Genomic DNA, 24,618 nt, shown 5'->3' with positions numbered 1-24,618 from the left:
ACTCTTTAATATGTATAAATTGTCCATAATGGAAAAGTTTTCTTAAATAAATAAAAGCCATCCATTTGCTAAAATATGGCACAAATGAACTTATCTATGAAACAGATTCAGAGACACAGTGAATGGACTTGTGGTTGCCAAGGGGGAGAGGGTATGTGGGAGGGATGGATTGGGAGTTTGGGATTAGCAGATGCAAACTATCATATATAGAATGGATAAACAAGGTCCTACTGTATAGCACAGGGAACTATATTCAATACCCTGTGATAAACCAAAATGGAAAAAATATGAAAAAGAATGTGTGTGTGTATGTGTATATATATATATATATATATATATATATATGTGTATATATATATATATATATACACACACACACACAATTGAATCACTTTTTATACAGCAGAAATTAACCCAACACTGTAAATCAATATACTTGAATTAAAAAAAAAATTCACCCATCTGAAGTGAAAATAAAAGAAAATTTTCAGAGGATAGTCATTCCTGGCACAAAGGGATATGAATCTTGAGGACTCTGAGTCCCAAATCTACCGACTCAACCTATTATGTTCAGGTATTATCCATAAACTCTTACCCCTGGGTTTTGAATCTAACTCTTCTTCACTCTTGTCTTTCATCCATTGCCTAGAAATATAGATGTACTTCCCCACTTCTGTAAATTCTAAGTTTTCAATGTAGAATATATTTGCAGATAAATAAGCATGCTTTTCATAATTTTAGAAAAAGAACTATCATTAAAATTCAATGTTTTCCTTAATTCCATATGCTCATAACTATTTAAAATCTTTTCCCCAAATATCTCTTGACAGAGTTCAAATTAGTCCAAGATAACTATATTTTCATCTCATCTTCTACAGGTAAAAACTGACCACAACAAAAAAATACTCAAATTATTTTTAAATGAGCCATTACACATGGTGCACTGCCTACAACAATCTATGTTCATACTTTTCTAAATACAATTCTTGACCGTATTATCTCATTACTCTTTTTATAAGTGTTATTTCTCTGAAATTTAACTTACTTTTTGAGGCAAAGTTCTACTTTTTAAGGCAAAGTTCTTAAGTCTTACCAAACTTTACCAAAGATGAAATGTTAAAAATAATTTAAGTAATTCAAATTAAAAGTTGCTCTAAAAGTCACCAATTATTGTTCTCTATAAACATATTATACTTCATAGGAAATTACTAAGAATTCACTCGTCACATAAACTTTTAGTAAAACCCAGTGAGACAACTGCAACAGCTTACATTTAAAACATATACATATCATAAATGTATAAATTTTAAAAACATGTACATATATAGAAAGCCCTTAACATTTTTATGACATCATGAAGATAAAAATCTATATAACATATTTCAAAATATATTACTTATCAAGATGAAAATACATATTAAATACTATCCTACCATTTACCCAATTAGATATTTAAAACATTAATATCGAACTTCTAAAATCCATTTAACTTACAGAAGTATAACTTCCGGTGGTTTGCTTGAGGGCATGTGCTTTTTAATCAAGTCAATTTCTAGATCATAAAAAACAAAGAAATTTTTCTTACCAATAGCACTGTATCATCATTCCTTCCAACTGTTGATATTAGCAGAGCTTTCAAAAGCCGGCTCTTAATAACAAAAATAAAATGAAACTAAGCATAAAAATCCATTCAAATGACAATTTTCTGCCACATACTTGTTTGGGTTCTTTTTGAACTGTTTTCAAAATGACTAAGACATTAAAATTTAGGATTTTTTAATGCTCCAATTTTAAATGGGTTTTCAGAAGACATACCTTCTGCCATCTGACTGTCACTGCAGAGCTCCTATTACTTGAATAAATCATATCTAGCTAGCATACTGAAGTCCCAATTCCACGGTGCATGACTGAGCCTTGATGTTATCTAAATAGCAAGCAGCTTATAGGCTATTGTGCTTAACCAAACCCTTCCTTGCATTTACAATGAACCTGATTTTTTTGTGTGAGTAAAAACAGCAGCACAGGACAAAGTGAAGCTATCAGGAATAAATCACACAAAATCTAATGCTAATTTTTGTGAAAGTTAACTCATTTTTTCATATTATGTAATTACTAAGAACCATTTAAGGTACAGTCTTAAACCTAGGGTTAAGAGTCAGATCTCATTTCCTAAAACAAGATGAGCTGGACTTAACAAGCATAGAATCCCCACACCTAAGGCATCTTTGCTTCAAACCTGAGTTTCGCACAAGCTGTAACAATATTATAGTATTATATGTGGAGGGTTTTCTTTGAGGATACTCAATGTATGTGCTTAGATTTCCAAAGTAGGTAATTTTATGAGGTGAATTAGGGAATGAATGATCTGCCACTCAAGTAAAACCTCAAGCAAATTCTGAATAAATATTTTTAATTTAATTTTTTACTTCTGTTGGTATTTGCCAACTTCAGGGAAACTGAAGTTAAAAAAATAAAATTAGGGCTTCCCTGGTGGCGCAGTGGTTGAGAGTCCGCCTGCCAATGCAGGGGACACGGGTTCGTGCCCTGGTCCGGGAAGATCCCACATGCCGCGGAGCGGCTGGGCCCGTGAGCTGTGGCCGCTGAGCCTGCGCGTCCGGAGCCTGTGCTCCGCAACGGGAGAGGCCACAGCAGTGAGAGGCCCGCGTACCACACACACACACACACAAAATTAAATTAAAAATGTACTATTCAATATTTGCAAAACTAAATAAGTATTAAAAATTCTCAAATGATATTTTTTGTAAGTTTGGAACATGTACTTCTTAAGTTTTAAAAATTAAAACTGCACTAAAACTTTTGGGCCACCTTGTATTGTTGAAAAACAAAATGAATCATCCCACTTTATTTTGTAGTTCTAGGTTTTTTCCTGAGAATTAAACATACCTATACATGTTAAATAAAGATTTGATAAACACACCTTTCAGAACCACAAAACAAAGGGTGTTTCAAAGATTCTGAAGTATAAACAGCAAAGCCAGCATTCTGTATTATTTCATCAATATTTCAATCAATATTATTTCATTGTCAAATTTGTAGCATCCACAGCAATTAAGATGACTTTCTGCAATTCAAAAGCGTTCTACCTTTACAACTGAAATATGCCCTATTAATATAAAATCCTAACTCTACTCACTGTCCAACCTTAATTTTAGTATCTATACAAATATTTGTGTAAAAAGAATGACAAAATCTCAATCTCCCAACAACAGTAACCAAATTGTGACAACTTTATGAGGGCAAAACTTAACACTTCAAGTCAGCTCCTAACAATAAGAATGACATAATATAATTTAATGAATACATGGAAATTTTACGAGGATACCAGCTAAATCTTAACAAAGCTCTACTCAATACCCATTTTATCACTTCCCATCTTGAACTTTCTCTTATAATACATGCTTTTGTTTCTGTGTTTAGGCTTAAGGAAGACCATTGTATCCAATATACACCAAACTAAAACTGTATTTACATTTGTAAAATGCAGTCTTTGTAAAATTATTTTTTTTGTAAGTTATAAAACAATGTGATAGCTGTAACAAAATAAGTTATAATTAGGAAAGATAATGCAATTTTCTGTCTTAGGGTCAATTCAAGAACATTAAGAGTCATAACCTAACCTACACTATAACATACATGCATACATTTTTATCACTTTTATTATATTCGCTATTTAAAGAAAGAAATCAACCCATTTATTCAGAGAAACCCCATGTGGTAAGACTATCATTAGACAAAACAATGGCTTTGAGTATTACAGTCAATTGTATAGTATTTAATCAGTGAAAACTGGGAGAAGGTACCTTTGGACTGACAAATGGTATCTATGCTTTATTCTCATTATTAAAAAAAGGAAATGAGTAAAATATATAATTTATATACAGCATAATTAAGTTTGTCTACTTAATATGAATGAGAGATTTTTTTCATTTATTCAAGTTACTTTGAACTTAAAACTTTTATACTTCCCCTTAAACCTTCCTCATGTATGTGACTTTCTAAAACTCCATACTCAAGGACTGAGAGTTATGAAAGTATTATAATTGCTAGATTGATTTCAAAATCTTACCATCTATTATGAAAAATGCTACAGCAGACAACTGAAAGCAGTAGAAAGGCTCACTATGATAAGACCAGTCCTAAAGAGTGAATATTCAAAACTGGCAGAACCAAAAAGGCCTCAAAAGAAAACTGGCACCCACCCCTAAGACAACCAAAGGATGAATATAGCTGTAAATTGGTGACGTAACTATCAGGGGTAACAGTGTGTCAGGATGGGAATGAGGGAGACTTTCGTGCTCTTTGAATGCTTTCACCATCTATGTGCAATAATATTTTTAAATAGTTAAAGAAGAAAGTAAAGGAAGAAGACTGAGCATATGTACAGAATTCTAGTTCTACCACACGTGGCCAACTGTGGGCCTGAACTTGTAGGACCCTCCAGATGGTCTCTATCAGACCATTCCACTCTCTTTGCCTGGATGCACTCTTATTGTTATTTTACCCCAGACAAGGTAAAGTACCATTTTGAAGGCTCCTTTAACAAGCATATTTCAAGAAAGCTACAGTTAGCTATTTTTATTTTTCTGTCTCCTCCATATTTTGGCTCCACTGAGGAAAAGTACTAGCCAGTGATACAGCATAAGCAACAGCAAATTCTAAATTATTTTATCAAACTAATTCAACTATAAGTATTAAGTGAGCATATATGACATATTCACTACTATATTAGGAACAGTAGGAGATATACAACTTTATCCCAAAATACAAAAAAAACAAAACAAAAACAAATGAAAAGAGTACACAACTCAAGAATCAGCTTCAATTTGTTCTTAAATGTCAATTAATTCAACACGAACTATTTTGCAAGTTCCTTCACCCATCTTGGTTTCAACTTCTCCACTAAAATGAGACGGTTGTAATACTGGGTTGGCCAGAAAGTTTGTTTGGGTTTTTCTGTAACATTTTACAGAAAACCCGTACGAACTTTTTGGCCAACCCAATAACTCATGATTTACTCCAACCATGAAAGCTTCTGAGCTACACAAGTATCGCCTGTGTATACAGCCTTCTCTTGCACTCTTTCACCACTAGGTGACGTTCCAACATTGGTAAGAAAAGAGGCTGACAGTTTTCACAAGCCTCAGCAAGGCAATCACTGATCAAGAATGATTAAAGGTAAGAAATTTTATATAGTTTTTTTTAGTACCAATGGAAATACTAATAAGAGAAAGTAGGAGTTGCCTATAATAGAACTTCTATTTCATGTGTCTCAATGGAAAAATAAGACATGGCAATAAACATAAAACATGATAATGGGAGGGAAAGGCAGGTATATTATTCCCTTTATAAAGATTACTGCCAAATTCACAATCATCTGAAACTAGAATTTAGGGATCTTACAATGCTATAGAACCAGGGAGGGGGAAAACAGTAACAATTAAAGAGCACATGATCCTATTAGAAAACAAGATGAGGTAAAGTATGAAATTACGTGATAAAACATTATTTGCCTATTAAATTGGCAAACACACACAAAAAAGAGCACCTTTATACACTGCTGTTAAGAGTGCATCTGTACTAGCTTTTTGGAAAACCAACTGACAGTATACAAAAATTTAAACTTCCTACATACTTTGATCCAACAATCCCAATTAGAAATCCATGTCACATGTACCTATACATGTATGTTACTACTAACAGTTTCTTCAAATTCCTCTCTGCATTGTTAGACTTATGAAATAGACTATAAATGTTTTGTGCTTTTTTTTTTTCTTTAGGGGTGAAAGTGGGTACCTACAAACAACCAAGGCTAGCTGAAACAAATGAGAGTATTTTAAAACACGCACAAAAGAAATTGTGTGCCATGGGCATTTAATACAACAAGAATTGACAAATCAAGAGTTCTAGTAACAGGGTCCAGTGGTTAAGAATTCACCTTCCAATGCAGGGGACACGGGTTTCGATCCCTGGTCAACCCTGGTTGGGGAACTAAGATCCCACATGCCGCAGGGCAACTAAGCCCACGAGCCACAACTAGAGAGCCCATGTGCCACAACTACTGAGGCTGTGCGCTCTGCAACCCACGTGCCACAACAAAAAGCCCGTGCACCGCAACGAAGATCCCATGTGCCGCAACTAAGACCCAACGCAGCCTAATTTATTTATTTATTTTAAAAAAGAGTTCTAATAACAACTGTATAAATAAACCAAATTGTTTGTTTGTGCCTAAGTCCCCAAACTAAAAGTTACACGTTTAGGGGTAAGGGATTAAGAGGTACAAATTATTACGTATAAAGTAAGTTACAAGGGTATATTGTATAACATGGGGAATATAGCCAATGTTTTATAATAACTATAAATGAAGTATAATCACTATATTGAATCACCATATTGTACATCTGTAACATATAATATTGTACATCAACTATACTTCAACTAAAAAAAAGTTACACTTTTCAGAGGTAAGGTAAGGGTTTTTGTTAAGCAATATATACATGAATGTTTCTTCCATTTTAATGCAAATTAGTGACTATTTCTTCTAAAATGTAATGCTATTAATCCAATCCCTAATAACTTGTTTGACATTTCAATCAGCAATTTAAAAGATGGTCTTTGAAATTTAAACATTCATTAATTCTAAGACTCATATTTTCCACATTTTAGCATAGTTAAAATTGGGATATAACTTATAGATGAAATCTTACTGCTGCAGTTGACAGGTAACCATGGTGACGCAGTGATCAATGCATGCACACACTCAAAGTTGGTGTCAACTGGTTATAGCATTGTCATTTCAGTTGAGTAAAGTGCATTATTGGCAGTACAATGCTGAGTTTAAATTGATTATTAAAAATATTCAAAAAGATTACACTGTAGTTGCATACTGAAACAAGAAGTAATCATTTGCACAGAAAAGGATCAAAATAGAGCAGCAGAGTGGAAAGGAAGAACTAGGATCAGAAGGGGTGGGGGGATAGGGAAAGGTAGAGAAGGAAAAAGGAAGAACAGAAGAACTTTCCGGAGAATTATACTTCTAAATCTTCAGTATGTTAAGGAGTCACACATAGACTACAGATATGTTCATTTTTCTTATAACAACAAACTCCAAAATAATTTTTCTTCACTAACTCAGCATATGTCACTTCAGGATTATTGTATTATGCTTACAAAAAAACAAAATTAGTTTTACTCATGATCTATACTACAGTATGGTTCACATTTCGTTTTTCCAAACATTATAAAGGCTCAACCTCAAAGAAGCACAAAATCACCAGGAAACCATTCTGTACAAAAAGTACAATCCTGCAAATTTCCACTTACAACTGACAGGCACTTGGATCAACTTTTTTCAGTTACGTGAATTTTTTTCCACTTTACTCCTTTTCCCCAATTTGAAACCTACTCATGCTGATTCAGCATAGAAAGGAAGTATAAAGGCCTTAACATTTTCATTCAGCAAATATTTCAATAATACAGAACTTTAAGTTACTACTGAAGAGGATAATGGCCTTACTCATGGTACAACCATCACAGAAATCTAAACTTCCTCATTTCCTATGGTCATTCTATAATCCACTATTCAGGATTTAAAAAAAATCAATGTATTTGGGTACTATGTCAACCGTAATAATAGTGACTGACATTTGAAAAGGGATTTTTAGTTTACAAAATATTATCATTTACCAGTTTTCAATCAATACTGTCTTTTAAAAACAGGAAAAAAAATAATCTTCACTTAACTAAGATTAGCATTTTTCACCTTCCCTAGAAAGTCAAGCACGGGGTGACTTTATACCGAAAAGCCTTGCCAACAAATTAATGTAGACAGCACCATTCATTTCCCAAAACTTCATCTGAAAGCAGCGTGTACTTGAAATACACGCTTTCATACGGAAAACAGCGTAGGTTCCTAAGACAGCCCGCAAATGACCTTTTTACCTCTCACAATGCTGCTGATCTACTTCATATAACACTAGCCTGGGTGTTGAGGCAGGTAGCCAGGTTACGAAGCCTCTACCTCCTCTGTCCACTTCTTAATTATTAATATTCCCCAAGCCTCTACTTCCTCTGCCTACTTCTTAACTATTAATTCCTCCATGCTCCTCTCTCTGTAACAATATCATGGGCAAAGGGTGGCACCACTGGCCCATCTACAGTGGCAACCACCAATCAGTATTGTCAGCACTGCTCTCTCAGGAGTTCCAGACCCACGGATTCAAACATCTACAGTCCATGTTTGCAGACAGCTAAATTCAAATGGCTTGTTTCAACTTTCTTCCAAAAACCTGCCCTCTCACCTGCTGCTGCCACTACCAATTCCCTCTACTCCTTTAACGAACAGGACTTGCCTAAAAAGCCATGCTAGGAAATTGGAAGTCATCCTAGACTCCTTCCTATCCCACACCTTCTACATCCATCTGGGCACTAAGTCTTATCATTCCTACCTTTCTCAAACCCACCTCACCCCACCCTACCTGCACTGGCATGCCTCACCTTGGGTCCTGATCCCCTCTCCAGTCTCCCTCATTCTAATCAATATACGAACCTGATGTGATCGTTTCTCTCTGCTTAAAATTTCAAGGGCTTCCTATTGTCTGTAGCATCATTTCCCAACTGGTACAAGTCCCTCCAAAATAATTTTTTTTTTTGGCGGTACGTGGGCCTCTCACCGCCGTGGCCTCTCCCGCTGCGGAGCACAGGCCCCAGACGTGCAGGCCCAGCAGCCATGGCTCACGAGCCCAGCCGCTTCGCAGCACGTGGGATTCTCCCGGACCGGGGCACGAACCCGCGTCCCCTGCATCAGCAGGCGGACTCCCAACCACTGCGTCACCAGGGAAGCACCAAAATAAAAAAATTTTAGGGGCTTCCCTGGTGGCGCAGTGGTTGAGAGTCCGCCTGCCAATGCAGGGGTCACGGGTTCGTGCCCCGGTCCGGGAGGATCCCAGATGCCGCGGAGCGGCTGGACCCGTGAGCCATGGCCGCTGAGCCTGCGCGTCCGGAGCCTGTGCTCCGCAACGGGAGAGGCCACAACAGTGAGAGGCCCGTGTACTGAAAAAAAAAAAAAAAAAAATTTTAAAGGCATTGACTGCTCATATAAATTGAAGAAAAGTACTGCATTAAACAAAGTTAAGTAGCCCTCTTACCAGCAAGACTTTGGAAAGTCTTACAACACACGATACTATTATGTGTTTGCCTACCATGGGAAACTGGTGCAAAAGAGAGACCCAACTGGGCTCCAAGGACAAAGTCACAACTAACTGGGAGACATAAAATCCTTCAGAACCTGGCCCTGCCTAGTTGTCAACACCACCTTCCATTCATCAAAGGTTATTATTCACCTCCTACAAACCTTACATCCCATCTATACAGAACACAACTTGCAGTTCCTCAAAGAGCCCTACTGATTCCTGATTCCATTCTTTTACATACATCGTTCCTTCTGCTAAGAATGCCGTTCCCTAATTTAGGCTGGCTGAAGAGCTCCTGCGAGTCCTTCCAGCCCCTGGTCAGTTATTTTCTCTACTAAGCTTTGATTGTCCCTTCCACCCCGCAGCAGACTTGTCCCACCTCTGTCCCTCCTCTACACGTGTCAGAGCAGTCAGCACTTGTCTCACAATATTGGGCTTACAGACTTAAAGTTGGGAAGCAGGCCAGCACCCAGCAACATAGCTGACTGAATCAGACAGGGCAAGACAGGAGGTGAGTGTGAGGAAGGGGTAAAATCTTTCCTTTTTCTGGGCAAAATTTCACAACAAAGTAAATTTTGTTTTTGCCCCACTCCCACATCTCATCCTTATGCCCCTTTCGCCTTCCTGACTCTCCCAATACCCTCTCCCCAGGTCCTTAGTGACCTCACCTAACTCTATACAACCGCCGCCACAAGACTATGCTCATCAGTATCAACTACTTCCTCGTCCAGTTCATCAAGAGTTATTCTGTTCAGAAGTTAATACATAAATGGGTTACAGCTTCTCAAAGCTGGCAAATCCAAGATGAATCTCTAGGCAACAATTTATTTAGTTACTTATTTATTTTGGGCTGCACCATGAAGCATGCAGGATCTTAGTTCCCTGACCAGGGGTTGAACCCGTGCCCCCCTGCAGTGGAAGCGTGGAGTCCTAACCACTGGACAGCCAGGGACGTCCCCAAAATATTTTTTCTTTAAGCATGAAGGAGATACAGGGAGTGGGCATTACAGTTCTACCACTCAGAGAGGCTGGCCCATAAAAATCTGGGAGTCCTCCTGACTGAGTCTCCCTGCTTCCCAGGAGCAGCAGTGGGCACTACTAGCAGAGACAGATGGAGCTGGTGCTATGGCAATCCTACGGATCACCCATTCTTTTTGGGTTGAAAAGTTTTATTTGCTTTAGAGACCAGTGACGGTCAGTTTTTCATTATTATGGACAGAAAGTCTCACCAACACGGTCACCGATGAACTTAAAACAGTGCCTCTAGGGCTTCCCTGGTGGCACAGTGGTTGAGAGTCCACCTGCTGATGCAGGGGACACAGGTTTGTGCCCCGGTACGGGAAGATCCCACATGCCGCGGAGTGGCTGGGCCCGTGAGCCATGGCCGCTGAGCCTGCGCATCCGGAGCCTCCGCAACGGGAGAAGCCACAACAGTGAGAGGCCCTCGTACCGCAAAAACAAACAAACAAAAAAACAAAACAAAAAAACCAATGCCTCTATTCTAACCAAGTAATATCTTAAAATCCAACCCTAGACCATTGTTTGATTTAGGAAAAGGCAAATTAATTGAGAAAACCAAGATGTTGCCCAAGTACCCTTAATATTTCAAAATAAATCTGTAATTATTAAATTAGCATTCTAGAAAGAATCAGTATGGTTTATCACTACTTCCTATTTCATAAAAAATCATTTGTTACAATGTCATTGTCTACACGTGCCAAGTACGTGCTAAATGTTGGAGATTACAAAGATTAAATTTCTAACCTCAAGAAGCCAAACCTAGGCTAGACAAGTAAACAAACCTATCAAAGCGGTTGCACACTGCAGTAAAGTAAGTATCATGCGAGCATTGGGAGCACGGAGAGGCACAGGGAGGGAGGAAGAGGCAGGCAAGGGACAAAAGAGTCTTCAGAGAAGAACTCTCCCTTGATCTAAGACCTGACGGGTGTGAAGTTCATCAAGCAAACAAGCAGTAAAAAGGGGAAATAAGAGAGAGATGGAATCCAAGTAGAGGAATTACCATATGCAGAAGTGCTAAGGTGAGAAATCCCAGAAAATGTTAGGAATACAAGTTACTTGAACTAGCTGGAGCACAGGATGGCCTCTGGGGAATGGCTGAAAATGGAGCTAAAAAAGATGGAACAGAATCAAGTTATGATGAAAGACCTTGTTTGATAAAGATATGGATTAACTTGTACGTGATGGAGATTCTGAACTTTTCTCAACTGAAAGAGACCCAAGGACGTGCCAAGAGGCCACATTCCCAAAGAATACAATGTGAATGGTGTGCAAAGCAGCAGTTCTGTGTTCCCTTGCTAGACTGTTTACCTCCAAGAAGGCAGAACTCACTCATCAACATATACCCAGCATCTAGCCCTGTGCTTGGCACAGACAGGAACTAAAAAAGTATCCAATAGTTAGATGTGCCAACACAATCTTAGGGCTCAACTAAGTGGCCCTAACCCAGCCTCCTTCCTTACTGCCTATAAAACTCACAACTCTTACGCACTACAACAATTGGTAATTGGCACAACTTTTAAAGTAACATGGGGAAAGGTATGGGCTGCACCAGAGATTAGAAAGGATTTTGAGAAAACACACATTAAGATGCTCTTGAACCTGACAAAATTAAGCAGTTTTTCTACTCTTCTCACCAAAAACTGAACAGAAAACAACTGTAGATTAGCTCAAAATTATTCAACAACTAACTCTAAGACAGTGGTGATAACTATAAAAAGTATATTTTTATATAGGACCCATGGAATAAAAATCTATTTTAACTAACAATTTGCTAGACTAGTGTTTCAAATAATTAAGTACTACTCAGGTTACTTGCCTGCAGTACTTTACATTTCACTTAGTAAACTGAATTATATTAGGATAATTAGCATGTAAGTAAGAACTCCATCTCAGGTGCTTGGGAAAACAATAAGGAAAAAATATTTGGTCTACAAAGAACCAGTGACTACATCTAATCAATCCAAAGGCCAGAGAAGTAAAACAAAATTTCAAGACTTCTTTTTAAAGAAAAGATGTAGACACATTTCACTAACCAGAATTTCTAAATGAAAATAAGGGAAAATAGGGCTTCCCTGGTGGCGCAGTGGTTGAGAGTCTGCCTGCCAATGCAGGGGACACGGGTTTGTGCCCCGGTCTGGGAAGATCCCACATGCCGCGGAGCGGCTGGGCCCGTGAGCCATGGCCGCTGACCCTGCGCGTCCGGAGCCCATGCTCCGCAACGGGAGAGGCAACAACAGTGAGAGGCCCGCATACCGCAAAAAAAAAAAAAAAAAAAAAAGGAAACATAAAATCCTATTAAATAAACATATTTTTAAATTTTATAATGCAGCCAGGGAGAGAGACAACAGGTAACATTAACACAGAGGATGGGGGAAAAAGAGACTGCAAACACACCCAGAAACATCAAGATAAAAATATACATCAAATGTACATTACAGACCCATGAAATTAACATCTTGAGCTTTATAGGATGTCACTACCAAAGATGCAAAATCATGGTATTTTTGCTATAAAAGCCGGAATTAAACAGTATGTCATTATTGCCTGCTGCTCCAGTTGAGAAAAAGCAATCCTCAATCACAACCCACACACACACTCTCTCACGACACACAGATACACACAGGAGTATGACTTGTTTTGAATATGTTAAATGTTATTAAACTAATAAATAATAGTAATTTACCAATTACTGAGCCTCTTATCCTCACAATTCTCTATGTTTTATTACCTCCATTCAGCCAATGAAGAAGCTAAATAGGGTTAAGGGACTACAGAGCTAGTAAGTGATGAGGCTAGAATTCAAAATCACTTGTATATGGCTCTGAGGCCACATTTTAACCAATACACATGCCCTCTCCCAGGGCATAGGACTGTTAAATCTTTAGTCACCATAACATTTCTTTAACGACTGGTGTTTTCTTACTGTGCTATCCCCAGAGTGATATTTAAGTTCAAATACTTTAAATTTCATGGAAAGCATTAACAACTTACAGAGTTGTTTTTAAATAAGGCAAATCTTGCTAGCAGTAAGGAGACATTAACTCTTAAAAACACTGATAGTCAGGGCTTCCCTGGTGGCGTAGTGGTTAAGAATCCACCTGCCAATACAGGGGACACGGGTTCGAGCCCTGGCCCAGGAAGATCCCACATGTCACGAAGCAACTAAGCCCATGTGCCACAACTACTGAAGCCCGCGCGCCTAGAGCCCGTGCTCCACAACAAGAGAAGCCACTGCAATGAGAAGCCTGCGCACCGCAACAAAGAATAGCCCCCACTCGCGGCAACTAGAGAGAGCCGGGGAGCAGCAACAAAGATACAACACAGCCAAAACAAAAAAAACAAAACAAACAAAAACAAAAAACACTGATAGTAGCTGAATATCCATCTAGAATTATAAAAAGTACCAACAGTGCCCCAATAATCCCAACTTTATTACTTAGCCCTTTAATTATACTAGGTTTTTTGTGTGGTATAAAACACCCAGTATAACCCTAGGGAAATAGCAGATTTTCCTAAACACCTAATTTCTTTCTCCATTATTCACACTGTGGAATCACATCACATATGGATTTAATTACAATTCAACTATCTGTGCTGCAAGAAAAAAGAAAAACAAGAGAGAAAAATACTCTAAATAATGGCAGCAGGACGCTTGCCCTCACATCCTTGTCCCAGAGTGAGCATGCAACGGAGACTAAATCTGGTGTTCCTTGGTCAATCCAAAGCACATAACCAATTATGATTCCAGAAAAAAGTGACCTATACTAATAGCTGAAGAAAAAACTAGCTGTGAGAATTGAAAAACCATATCTCAGTTAACCAGTTTTCAAACTGGTGCCTTCCTAAATGACTTTTTCATGGGTAATTTTGACTTCACAGGATTTTTATCTTAAATGAGAATGTAGGCCCAAAGCCCCTACATAAAAGGGGATTTCATTTTACTCAGCTGTTTAGATCAGAAAGAATTAGGAACCAAAATACTTGTCTTTTATATATCAAAGTAAGTTACTAACATATTTTTCATCCTACTTTACAAATAGGAAAAAGAGAGCAATAGGAATGCTGTAAAGAAGCCATGCTAGACACATGTGGGAGCTGTTCCATGACTTATTTTAAAATAAACTAAAAATGTAATAGAAGTCTGTCAAGTGATCAAAATCAATCCTTTAAAGTTGGTTCTCAATAAGAAAAAAAAAAAACACCCCACAAAACATACATTGAGTTTTGAGATATGCCATTACTACAGAGTACAAACTAAAGACAAGGGTGAAAAGAACACCCAACTTAATAGAAAGCTTCTCCTTTACCAACATGCTGTCACTTACCTCTCCAGACATCAGTTTCCTTTTCTATAAAAAGAAGGGGCTAGTCTAAATAACCTACAACCACTCAGCATTATTATTTTCCAATCTCATACCTCCTTATTTCAATGTCCAACTCATAAACTCCTTTGTGAAAAAATTAAAAAACAACAAAAAATAGCAGTCAATTAATCTAGCTTGCTATCACTGAGGCAGACCTGTCTTTCACCTCATCACCCAACAACAGATATAAATAAATTTTATTAATAATTTCTGAGAAAGATTATATAGATATCAGCGTGTTCCACATCATGTAATCAAGAAATTCTACTTTACAGTTAACTCACCTTTCCTGGAAATTATGCTTCTAATCTAACTAGTATCTGAGTGTCATTGGATATATATATATTTTTTTGGCCACGCTGTGCTGCTTGTGGGATCTTAGTTCCCCGACCAGGGATCGAACCCGGGCCCCGGGCAGTGGAAGCTCAGAGTCCTAACCACTGGACCTCCAGGGAATTCCCTCAACGGGTTATTTAAAAGCAAGATCCACAGCGAGTAAGTGAAAGAGTCAACAAGAGAGAAATTTTGATTAAGAGATTAATTACAAAAAAAAAAAGATTAATTACAACTCACTTCATTCACCCCATCTTACATACAAAAAAACAGACTTCAAACACAGGGTACTAATTTCTTCCTGCATTCCCAGCTCATACTAGCATTAGTGGCCTTTGGTGATAGATAAGATAAAAGATGCATTTTCACCTGTAACTTCAAAGATACGTGCCTCTGAGAAGCTCCATTTTCATAAATCTATGTGGACCCTTCCCTTGGGGCGACACATACATAAGGTACATAAGTCCTTTTTTAATTTGGACAGTCTCAAAGTTTGCTATTTGAGTTAATATTTTACAATCTCAGACCTAGCAAAGGCCCCAATACAAGCCTGTGGGTTGAAGATATTATGAGGCCTGGTGTTGGGATAGCTCTCTGGAAACTCTTCAGCAATCCTCATCCTCAACTTTCCTCTGTCTCAGATATTTGATTATTTGGACAACTCTCCCTTTCCTTCATTCCACTTTTCTCCCTTCTTACTGAGGACCAAAAAATCATTTTCAACTCACCATTATAACAGTGATCGTTTTTTCCAGTTACCATTTATTCATAACATTTCACATTACCTCTATTTTTAATCTAATATGTTTTTAATGTTTTTAACTCAATTTTTATAATTACTAGTTACCATTAACTTCAGGACATTCTACCTTGTAATTGATACATACTTTTCTCCAGATTAAATAAGCCTAGAACCTTTTACTTTTTAACCTAAATCTTAAAATATGTAGCCCAATCCTAATCCTCTCTCATTTCTCTACTCTCAAAATATGAAGATCAACAACATTCAAGTAAGACTGTAATGATAATTTCCTTGCTTCTTGCTTGTTACCTGGACTAGTTAAGTGGGTTAATTAGAATACGGTTTTGATGACTACAGATTTACTCTCTCCAACAGGCCAGTTGGCTTCATTTCACACAGAAAAACTATGTTCTAAAACCAAAGACTAAATCCCATCAGCTAACTCTTAGATCCAGATTTAACCAGATGAGCTATACAGCACATTCAGAACACATTCCATCACTGGAACAAACCTTCTGGTTATGTACCAGGTAGACATCAGACACTAGATTATCTTCCTTTAGCATACCACTGTGAGTTGTTTTAAGAATGTTGTCCAGTCAGTGATAAGCTGCTAACTCCTATTCAACTTAGGGTCTGTTCACAAGGTCCCCTGCTTAGGTTACCCAGTATACCAGTGAACAAAAGCCAGCTTTAGATGAACCAAGTAATCAATATCATTTTGAAATTCTACTTCTGTCTTCTAAGATTTTAGAAACTACAACCACCACCTCATTGTCATTCACAAGCATGAAGTTCCTATTTCCACCATCACCTAGACCAGTGGGAAAAAATACAAAAACTAAAGACAAAACTCCACAGCATGCCCCATTATCATTCATCATTGCCCACTTCCTAGGACTGCTATCCATTTCAGCAATAAAGTATATTCACATTTAAAACCTTATATTCACAGTGGTTACAAAACCAGCATGCTAAACAAGCACAGCCCTGATTCAGTATATGGAATGGAAGGGGGAAAGGAATATTTACTATGTGCCAGGAAGAGTGCTCCTTTCTTTACATATGCTCTCAGCTAATCCTCAAAACTCTCTGACGTAAGTACTAGTATTCTCCTTTGTTAATTAAAAAAAAAGAAAGAAAGAAAAAGCAGAACAGGGAAGTTAAGCAACAGTATAAGGGACTTTCAACACAGCCAGAATCCTAGCTCTGTTACTGTATGTGACATAGAGGTTTCTATTTCTAGGTTTACCGGATTAGCTGCATGTGACTTTCAGCAACTTAACATCTCTGAACCTCAGTTTCCCCATCTGTAAAATGGGGTTTAAATGAGACAATTCACATCATGTTTAATTCAAAGCATAGTATACAGTAAGCTTACTCAATAACTATCAGCACTGGTCAAAGTCAATAGCTAGTTAAGAAAGTCAGATCAAACTCAGGTCTGATTCCCAAGTTCATGCTTCTTCTACTACAATATTCTGTAGCAGCAAACACACATTATTATCCACATGAGAATCCATACTCGAAATACAACAGATGGGAAACTGATGTTACCTAAATGAAATAACTATTTAGGGCTAACTAAACCAACAGAAGGATTTTAGCTCCAATAACTAATAAGCAGAACCAAGTAGAAAACTCATCAGAAAATACTATTTAGACATTCAGGTTATAGAGTTTTGTTTTAACTACTGTGAAACTATTTTCCTATCTATATAGGAATTTATCCTATTTATCTCAAATCAGTTGTAAATTAAAACTTTAACAACCAAAGCTACCCCAAATAAAGCTTCCTGGTCAGCCTGGACGAAGAACTCTGCCCTCTTACGACATAATTTGAACACAGAGTCAAAGTGAAGCCTGTCAACTTTATTGCTACTTAATAGTTTTATTTTTTTGTAATTGTACTACTTCGGAAATAACGCAACCAACCAATGTCAACGTTCTTCCTATCCAATCCCCTGACCAAAAACAGGCTTTGCTGTTCTAATAATGTTCAAAAATCTCACTTAGCCGTCTCATCCTCATCTGCTTTAATGGTGGATAATGCAAAAACAAGGATAGCAGCAAAAGTAAACTTTCTTAACAATTATTAATAATAGGCTTACTATTTCAAGCAACTTCCAGGAACTGACTTGCCTTTAAAAAGGGTCGCTAAACCAGAATGGGATGCCCGCATACGTTTATTTTGGCAACTGTAGCCTATTCAGCAAAGCAACAATCCTCCTAAGAAAAGAATACCACATATATTCCAGTGAAACAAAATTAATAAATGTGCCTTGGTACTAAAAGGCTGAATTCTAAGCAAAGGTAGAGCTTTTTTTTTTTTTTTTTCTGTGGTACGCGGGCCTCTCACTGTTGTGGCCTCTCCTGTTGAGGAGCGTAGGCTCAGCGGCCACAGCTCACGGGCCCAGCTGCTCCACAGCATGTGGGATCTTCCCGGACCAGGGCACGAACCCGTGTCCCCTGCATCGGCAGGCGTACTCTCAACCACTGCGCCACCAGGGAAGCCCGGTAGAGCATTTTTAACTAAGTAATCGCCCTTCAAAAGACAATCAAATCAGAACACCTTCACTTTAGCAACAAAGTCTTTAGAAAAGTATTCATTTTGCAATTATCTTAAACGTCCCTGCATTTCTTAGATTTTTGAAAAATTCTAACTTCCTGATTCATAGATCTAAAATAGTCATTACATACATAAACGTTCTACTCATTTCGTTTGGAATCATGTAGGAAACATAGGTTTCTGTTTCTAGGTTTACAACTCCATACCCATTCATTTTGCACTAATGTAACCATTCAATACAGCTCTAAAACACTGATGAAAAAGTAGTTAATTATCTGAGTGATTCATACCTCCTATGTCCAGACACCAAGATCTAAGGATGTTTCTGTCAGATCTGTGGGAAGAGGAAATGATAAACACCTGTCACAAAAGCTTTCCAAACTGGGAAGCTCTGAATTACTACTGTCAATCCCCAGTCAGATTCCCTCCGCTCCCCCTCCTCCCGCCCCCCGCAAAAAAAAAAGAGGTCACATATCCACCAGAACCTAACTTTGCGAATGATGTGGGGAGAAGGAAAGGCTCTAAAGAGAGCGGCCATGGAGGTACTGGAGAAAGGGCCCCGGGTTTTTCTAGAGTCAAAGTGAGAGGCCTTAAGCAAGTCATAAGTCACTTTTCCTCTCTGGGCCTCACTTAGCTTAATGCGGTGACTGGCCAGGAGCTCCACTACTCCGTGGCTAAGGACAAAATGAAGATTCCTCAGTCAGCACCCGCACAAACCCATCAAGCGCCCTGCCAATACCCCTACCTTCGATCTCACCATCTCCCGTACTTTCTGAAAGGGCTGGACCACCATCTCACTCTCAAACCCAACACACTCGCCTTCCCCCCAAGCGGCGTGTCCCAACCAGGCCTTCACACCCACAACGTGGTGCCCTCCTCCGCGCCTCACCTGTCCCAGACAGACATTCCGCAGTCTTAACGCTACTCTCCCCACCCCACACACACCTTCCCCGAGAAGTGATGCCCAATTCCGGCTCGAGGAGGCCGACCACGAGCTCACCTGGTACCCGCCACCCCCGACAATACCATTCACCTCCTCCAACCTCCCACCGGCTCCACGCCCTGCTCACCCAGCCCTCCGACGCCTCGGGGAAGCTGGGGCCACTCACCCGGCACCGCCGCGCCGTCTCCTCGGCGGCCTCCCGGCCGGAGCAGCCGAGAGGCCGCGCAGGGCCGGGGCCCACCGCTGTCGCCGCCGCCGCCGCCGCCGCCGCCTCGCCTCAGCCCAGCCCCATCGCCCTCGGCCGGCGCTGGCGGCCGCGGGTCGCTCGAGCTCGAGGCGCCGCCGCCGCCGCACGCTGCGGCTCGGGGTGAGGGGAGGGAGGAGCCGCGGCGGGGCCCGGGCCGAGGCGGGCGCAGGAGCGTCCGCGCTCTCCTCCTCTGCGCCCGCGGCGGCGGCGTGTAGCCGGAGCAGGGCGAGAACAAGGGCGGGCAGCAGGGGGAGGTAGGCAGGGGAGGGGGGCGTTCTGCACTCCGAAACGGCCTTCCGCCGCCACCGACGTAGCGAACCCCCCCTCCCCTCCGCGGTGGCGCCTGGATCACGCTGCGGGGAGAGCCGGCGGGCTGCGGGGGAGCGCGCGCGGCGAGCTCGGGACTCCCGAGCCGGATGTGAGGTCACGTGATTGCCTCATCCAGCGCCGAAGGCGGAGGGGCGCAGAGGGGAAGTCGGGAGGGGAGGGGCGTTGTGGGCGGGGCGAGGGGCGGCCCCGCCCACCTCCTCCCGTTTGGTCCCGTCCCCCCAGGCAGGAGGAGAAAAAAAAGGGTGAGGGAGGGCACTACGGAGGAGCCGGCTGTTGGGGAGGGGATGTTCCTAATGGAGGACTTCATTTTTTTGGCGGGAGGAGGTGGAATTTGCCATCCTGGCCCTGCAGACCAGATCATAGTCCAAAACCCCATTTTATGAACAGGGAAACTGAGTCGCAGTGAAGGGCCTAGCTTAACTTGCGCCGAGTCAAGGTCACAGAGGTAGCTTGTACTAGAATGATGGAGAGGAGGTCAGATCCTGGCTCGCAATCCAGGTACCTTTCATTCCTTAACAGCAGACTCCCCCCTCCAAAAACAAACCAAAAACTATAAATTGCATTTAACAACCTGCTAGGCTCGCCCGACCTTGGGCTGAGGACTGGAAGACGTACCCAAGAGAAAGCTCCCACGTACCCACTACACCGCCTCCAGCGGTAAGGAGTTTCTTCCGACAGCGCTGGATGCAAATTAAATACTTCCCTCCGCAGAAGATTTATCTCGGAGAAGGGCCCCGGCCGGATGAACAAATCGCGAGTTTGGTTTTCGCGACGTCCCTTCGGTGACTCGCGCGAGGAGCGCGCTCAGCCATCTGCCTCCTCGGGCTCCCGCCATCTGTCGGCCGTGAGACTACCTTGCCCGCGCCCTTAAGGCCCGGCTATCACTGTTACTGTCATTCACCTTACGGCTAACAGAACTCCCAGCTGCTGGAGCGTAAGAAAGGAGGAGACTCAACGACCTCTGGTGCACAGCACTTGGGCATATTTGCCGAGGGCAGGGAGCGTTCATGCTCCGGTTCATAGCACATGATAACACTAGGCGGGGGGCTGCCACCCTTGGTCCGTGACACGTATTGACACCTCATCTGGGGGCAGCACACATCCCCAAGTCCGCGGCACCGATGTCACCTCACCGGGAGCCAGGAACACGCTGCTCCTGGCCCGTAGGTTGTGTGGAGCTGGACGGTTTCCGCGCACTTCCTGGTACCACGTGGCATGGACTGCGCGCTGGACCAGGATGGATCTACAGCTCTACTCCCCGATTCCTGGGCTCAGTCTCACCGTTTGTTTTCCCCCTCAAATGATTAAATGAGATAAGGAGCGTGGAAGCGTTGGGCAAACTCTAAGAAGCTGTCTTGGCGGCGTGGAGCCCTTAAAGCCTCCTTCCTCACCTCTCTGGGCTCCTTGGCTCGTCACTGTTTTCCCTCAGCCTTTAAACAAGCTTAGGTTCTAACAACAAAACTATCTCTCTTCCTTTCATACAGACCTCTTAAACGGTGGTCTATCCTGCTGACTGCACTTCCTCCCTTCTCAGCACTAGGCACTCAAGCTTCCCCTCTTCTCCCCCCACCCCAACACCTTTCCTCACCCTGTTAGGGCAAGAGTAACCCATGACCTTCATTTTCCCAAATCTAGCAGGCATCCTGCAGACCCTTATCTTTCTGAATCTCTCTGCTACATTTGACAGCTCAGATGACTTCCACCTCTGGAATCTCAATACTCTCTTGGTTTTCAGAAGATGTGAGAACTCTTCCAGTTCTCACATCAGTAAATAAAGCCTCTTCCTCCTTGGGTGGCACCTTAAGTGCCACTGTTGCCCGTGAATTTAAGGTTCCTTCTTCATTGTGAAAGAATTCGGAGACGATGTGGTAGGTAAAAATCAGATTTATTTAGAGAGAAACGCACTCCACAGACAGAGTGTGGGCCATCTCGGAAGGCAAGAAGCAAGAGTCCTTGAAATATGGCATAGATTTCGTAAGCGAATGAGTGGGAAGATTATTTCAACTGTTTCGGGGAAGGGGTGGGGATTTCCACTTTTTGACCTTTTATGGTTGGCCTCAAAACTGTCATGGGCCTGTGGGTGTGTCATTTAGCATGGTATTACAATGAGCGTATAATGAGGCGCAAGGTCTACTGGAAGTCGAATCCTCCACCATCTTGGACCTAGGTGCTTCTCAGTAGTTTTTGTCATGTACTATGGCTATGTCATTTTTTTAAAAAGTTGTGCCCTGCCCCTTTCTATCCTGTTTTACCACCAATTGTGAGTCTGCACCTTATATGGAAGACTCCACTGCAAGCCCACAGCTCGTCTCATTCCACTCTTAGGAAATCACCTCCATCCTCACAGTTTCGATTACCAAATCAGTGATCACCAGCCCAGACCTCTTCCACAAAAGTTAGACCCAAATATCCAACTGCCTACCAGGCAGCTCTATCTAGATATCACAGGGGCGCCCCGAACTCAGCTTGTCCAAAACCGAACTCATCCTCTGCCTTCATAGCAGCTCCTCCCTCAGCTGTTGGCACCACCATCCACAGCCATCAGAATTAGAAAGTTGGGAATGAGTGTGAGTCATCCTGGATTCAGCCTCTTGTGTTATCCAATCATCCAGTCATTTCTATTTCACCTCAGTAACCCTCAAATCTCTACCTCCATTCCCACTGGCAAAAGTTCCAGCCATCCTCTCCAGCCTGAACTATTACAGCAGCCTCCTAACAGTCTCCTTCAGACAAATTCATCCTCCACGCAGCCTCCAGAGTGAACTGTCTAAAACACATACCTATCTAAAATCCTGCAGGGGTTCCCCCGTCATCTGGCTGTTGCTTGTATCTCCAAGGAACCCAGCATGAACTTATCAATGCACTCAGGCTTTTAAAAGACCACGCAGAGCTCCAGACTTCAAAAAGCAGCCAACATCCCCAAAATAAGTCAACACACAACCAAGCAAGGGAAAACTATAGGAAGAACAAGAGCAATTGAAGATTTCATAAAGTTTCCTGTTACAGATGTTTTGGGTATGGAAAGAAGAGAATTTGGACACTGATGAGAGGAGTTGCTGAGTCACTGGGTAAAGCTTGAGCATGTTTATAGGCTGAGGGGAAAGACAAGCCAGAAAAAAGAGAAGCCCAGGATGAAGAGAAAGGGAGTGCAGCAAGCCTTGAGAAGTTCTGGAAGCCTGGCTGGCTCTTGGCCCACGATGATTCCGTGCCCACACTTCTGTTCATACTGAGCCCAGCCCTTCCCTCCTCTGATCCTACTCGCTCTTTAAGACCCAACCCCTGATCACAACCCCAAATAGGTAACAGTCCTCTTACTAAGCTCTAACCTCACTTTCCACCCTTGTTCTCAATTGTCTTCCTCTCTCACCATCACCTTACCTTCTAGTTCACTGAAAAAAATGCAGGCCATCAAGAGGGAACACCTGCAAGTCTACACATCAACCCACCTCTGCATCCAGTATCTCTCCCTCACTCCAGTTTTTGCAGAGGAGCAGGCAATGCCTCCTCCCGAGAGCTCTAACCCTTCATAAGTACAGTCCTGGGCCTCCCAAAGGTCACTGCTGTTGCCAACCTCCGTGGACACTTCTCAGTCTTTATCTCTCAGACCTCTCAGCAACACTTATCTCCCATTCTTGAAAGGCTTTTCTCTCAGTTTCAATAAGTCTCTTTTGGAATTGCTCCTCTGTCTTTGTCTACGCCATCCCAGACTCTTGTGGATACTTCCTCTGTCTCACCTCTAAATGGTGCTGCTCTCCAGGGCTCAATCCAGGGCCTGTTTTTCTGTATATACAAGTCTTATTGCTTGGGTCTTTTTTTTTTTTTTCCATTTGTCATCTATGGACCTTACAGGAGTTGTGGATGGGCTTCAGGGGGTCTATAAATTCCTTAAACTTGAATGAAAATACTTTAAACGAAGAAGTATAGTGTCTATCAGCTTTTCAAAGACATCTGGAACCTCAAAAAAGGATGAGAGCCCTGATCCACATTCACTCCCTGTGATGACCTCAAATACCATGGCTGTAGCTATTGTCTGCATGTACATTAATAACTCACAACCGTATATATATATACCTGCAGCCCAGGTCTCACTTCAGAGTCTCTGGGCCATACGTCCATATCATCTTCACATGTCTCACCGGTACCTCATAAATTCACTTATCCAAAACCCAGCTCTTCCCCTTCTTCTCCAAACCAGCTACGTTCTCAGACTTTCTCATCAGCAAAAGACACTGTCACCTACCCAGCTGCTCAAGCCAGAAACCTGGGTATCATTCTTTCCATTCCAATATCAAATCCACTTCAAATCCTTCCACCTCTCTCCATCTCTACTTCCACTAGAATAATCCAAGCCACCTCTCAAGTTTCTCTCTCACCTGGAACTACTACCTCAGCCCCCAACTGATTTCCCCACTTTCACACTTACCACCCTCCAATCCATTCTTACACAGCAGCCAGAGTGTATTACTGTGTGTGACTCCGAGCATAGCTTCTGATAAAAGTTTTCAACTGCTTCCCATTTCACTGAGATTAAAATGTGAACTTCTTTGACCTACAAAGTCCAGGGTTAGACGCGGCCTGCCCATCACTCCCCCTTCAGTGGCATTCCTGCACCCTCACCTTCCCCCCACCCTAGATCCTTTCCTACCTCACCTCATTCCAACCACAGTAAGCCTTCTTTCAGCTCTTCAAACATGCCACACTCTTTCCTGCCCCAGGGCCTTTGCACAACCTTTTCTTTCTCTCTTTCCCTTGTTTCCTTGCCTGGCTAACTCGTACAAGTTCAGCTCATGCCTTAAATACGTGTACCTCAGTTCTTGAAAAAGGCCTTCCCTGGCTATTTATTCTTTCCTTTATTTTCTGA

The 24,618-nt window shown here is 41.4% G+C and overlaps 1 protein-coding gene across 9 annotated transcripts in view; it reads right to left on the bottom strand.

Moving 5' to 3' along the window:
• Window positions 1–19,775, bottom strand: part of ATP13A3 (ATPase 13A3) — an 81,022-nt gene extending 61,247 nt beyond the window's left edge. For 2 of the 9 annotated variants that reach the window (XM_027108512.1, XM_027108568.1), the window contains exons 1-2: window positions 19,347–19,772; window positions 18,528–18,571 (exon numbers count right to left, since the gene is read on the bottom strand). The gene's annotated coding sequence lies outside the window, so the exon portion shown is untranslated. Of the gene's footprint in view, window positions 1–1,494; window positions 1,553–1,585; window positions 1,649–8,038; window positions 8,045–18,527; window positions 18,572–19,307; window positions 19,326–19,346 lie in introns of those variants that run through there. The other 7 variants (XM_027108559.1, XM_027108577.1, XM_027108522.1 and 4 more) reach the window with 6 other exon arrangements.
• Between the last annotated feature and the right edge of the window lie 4,843 nt (window positions 19,776–24,618).

Source organism: Aethalodelphis obliquidens, unplaced genomic scaffold, assembly GCF_003676395.1.
Source record: "Aethalodelphis obliquidens isolate GAN/ISIS:26980383/991018 unplaced genomic scaffold, ASM367639v1 scaffold1, whole genome shotgun sequence".
NCBI classification, from domain to species: domain Eukaryota; kingdom Metazoa; phylum Chordata; class Mammalia; order Artiodactyla; family Delphinidae; genus Aethalodelphis; species Aethalodelphis obliquidens.
This window is presented reverse-complemented; position numbering and strand designations above follow the sequence as displayed.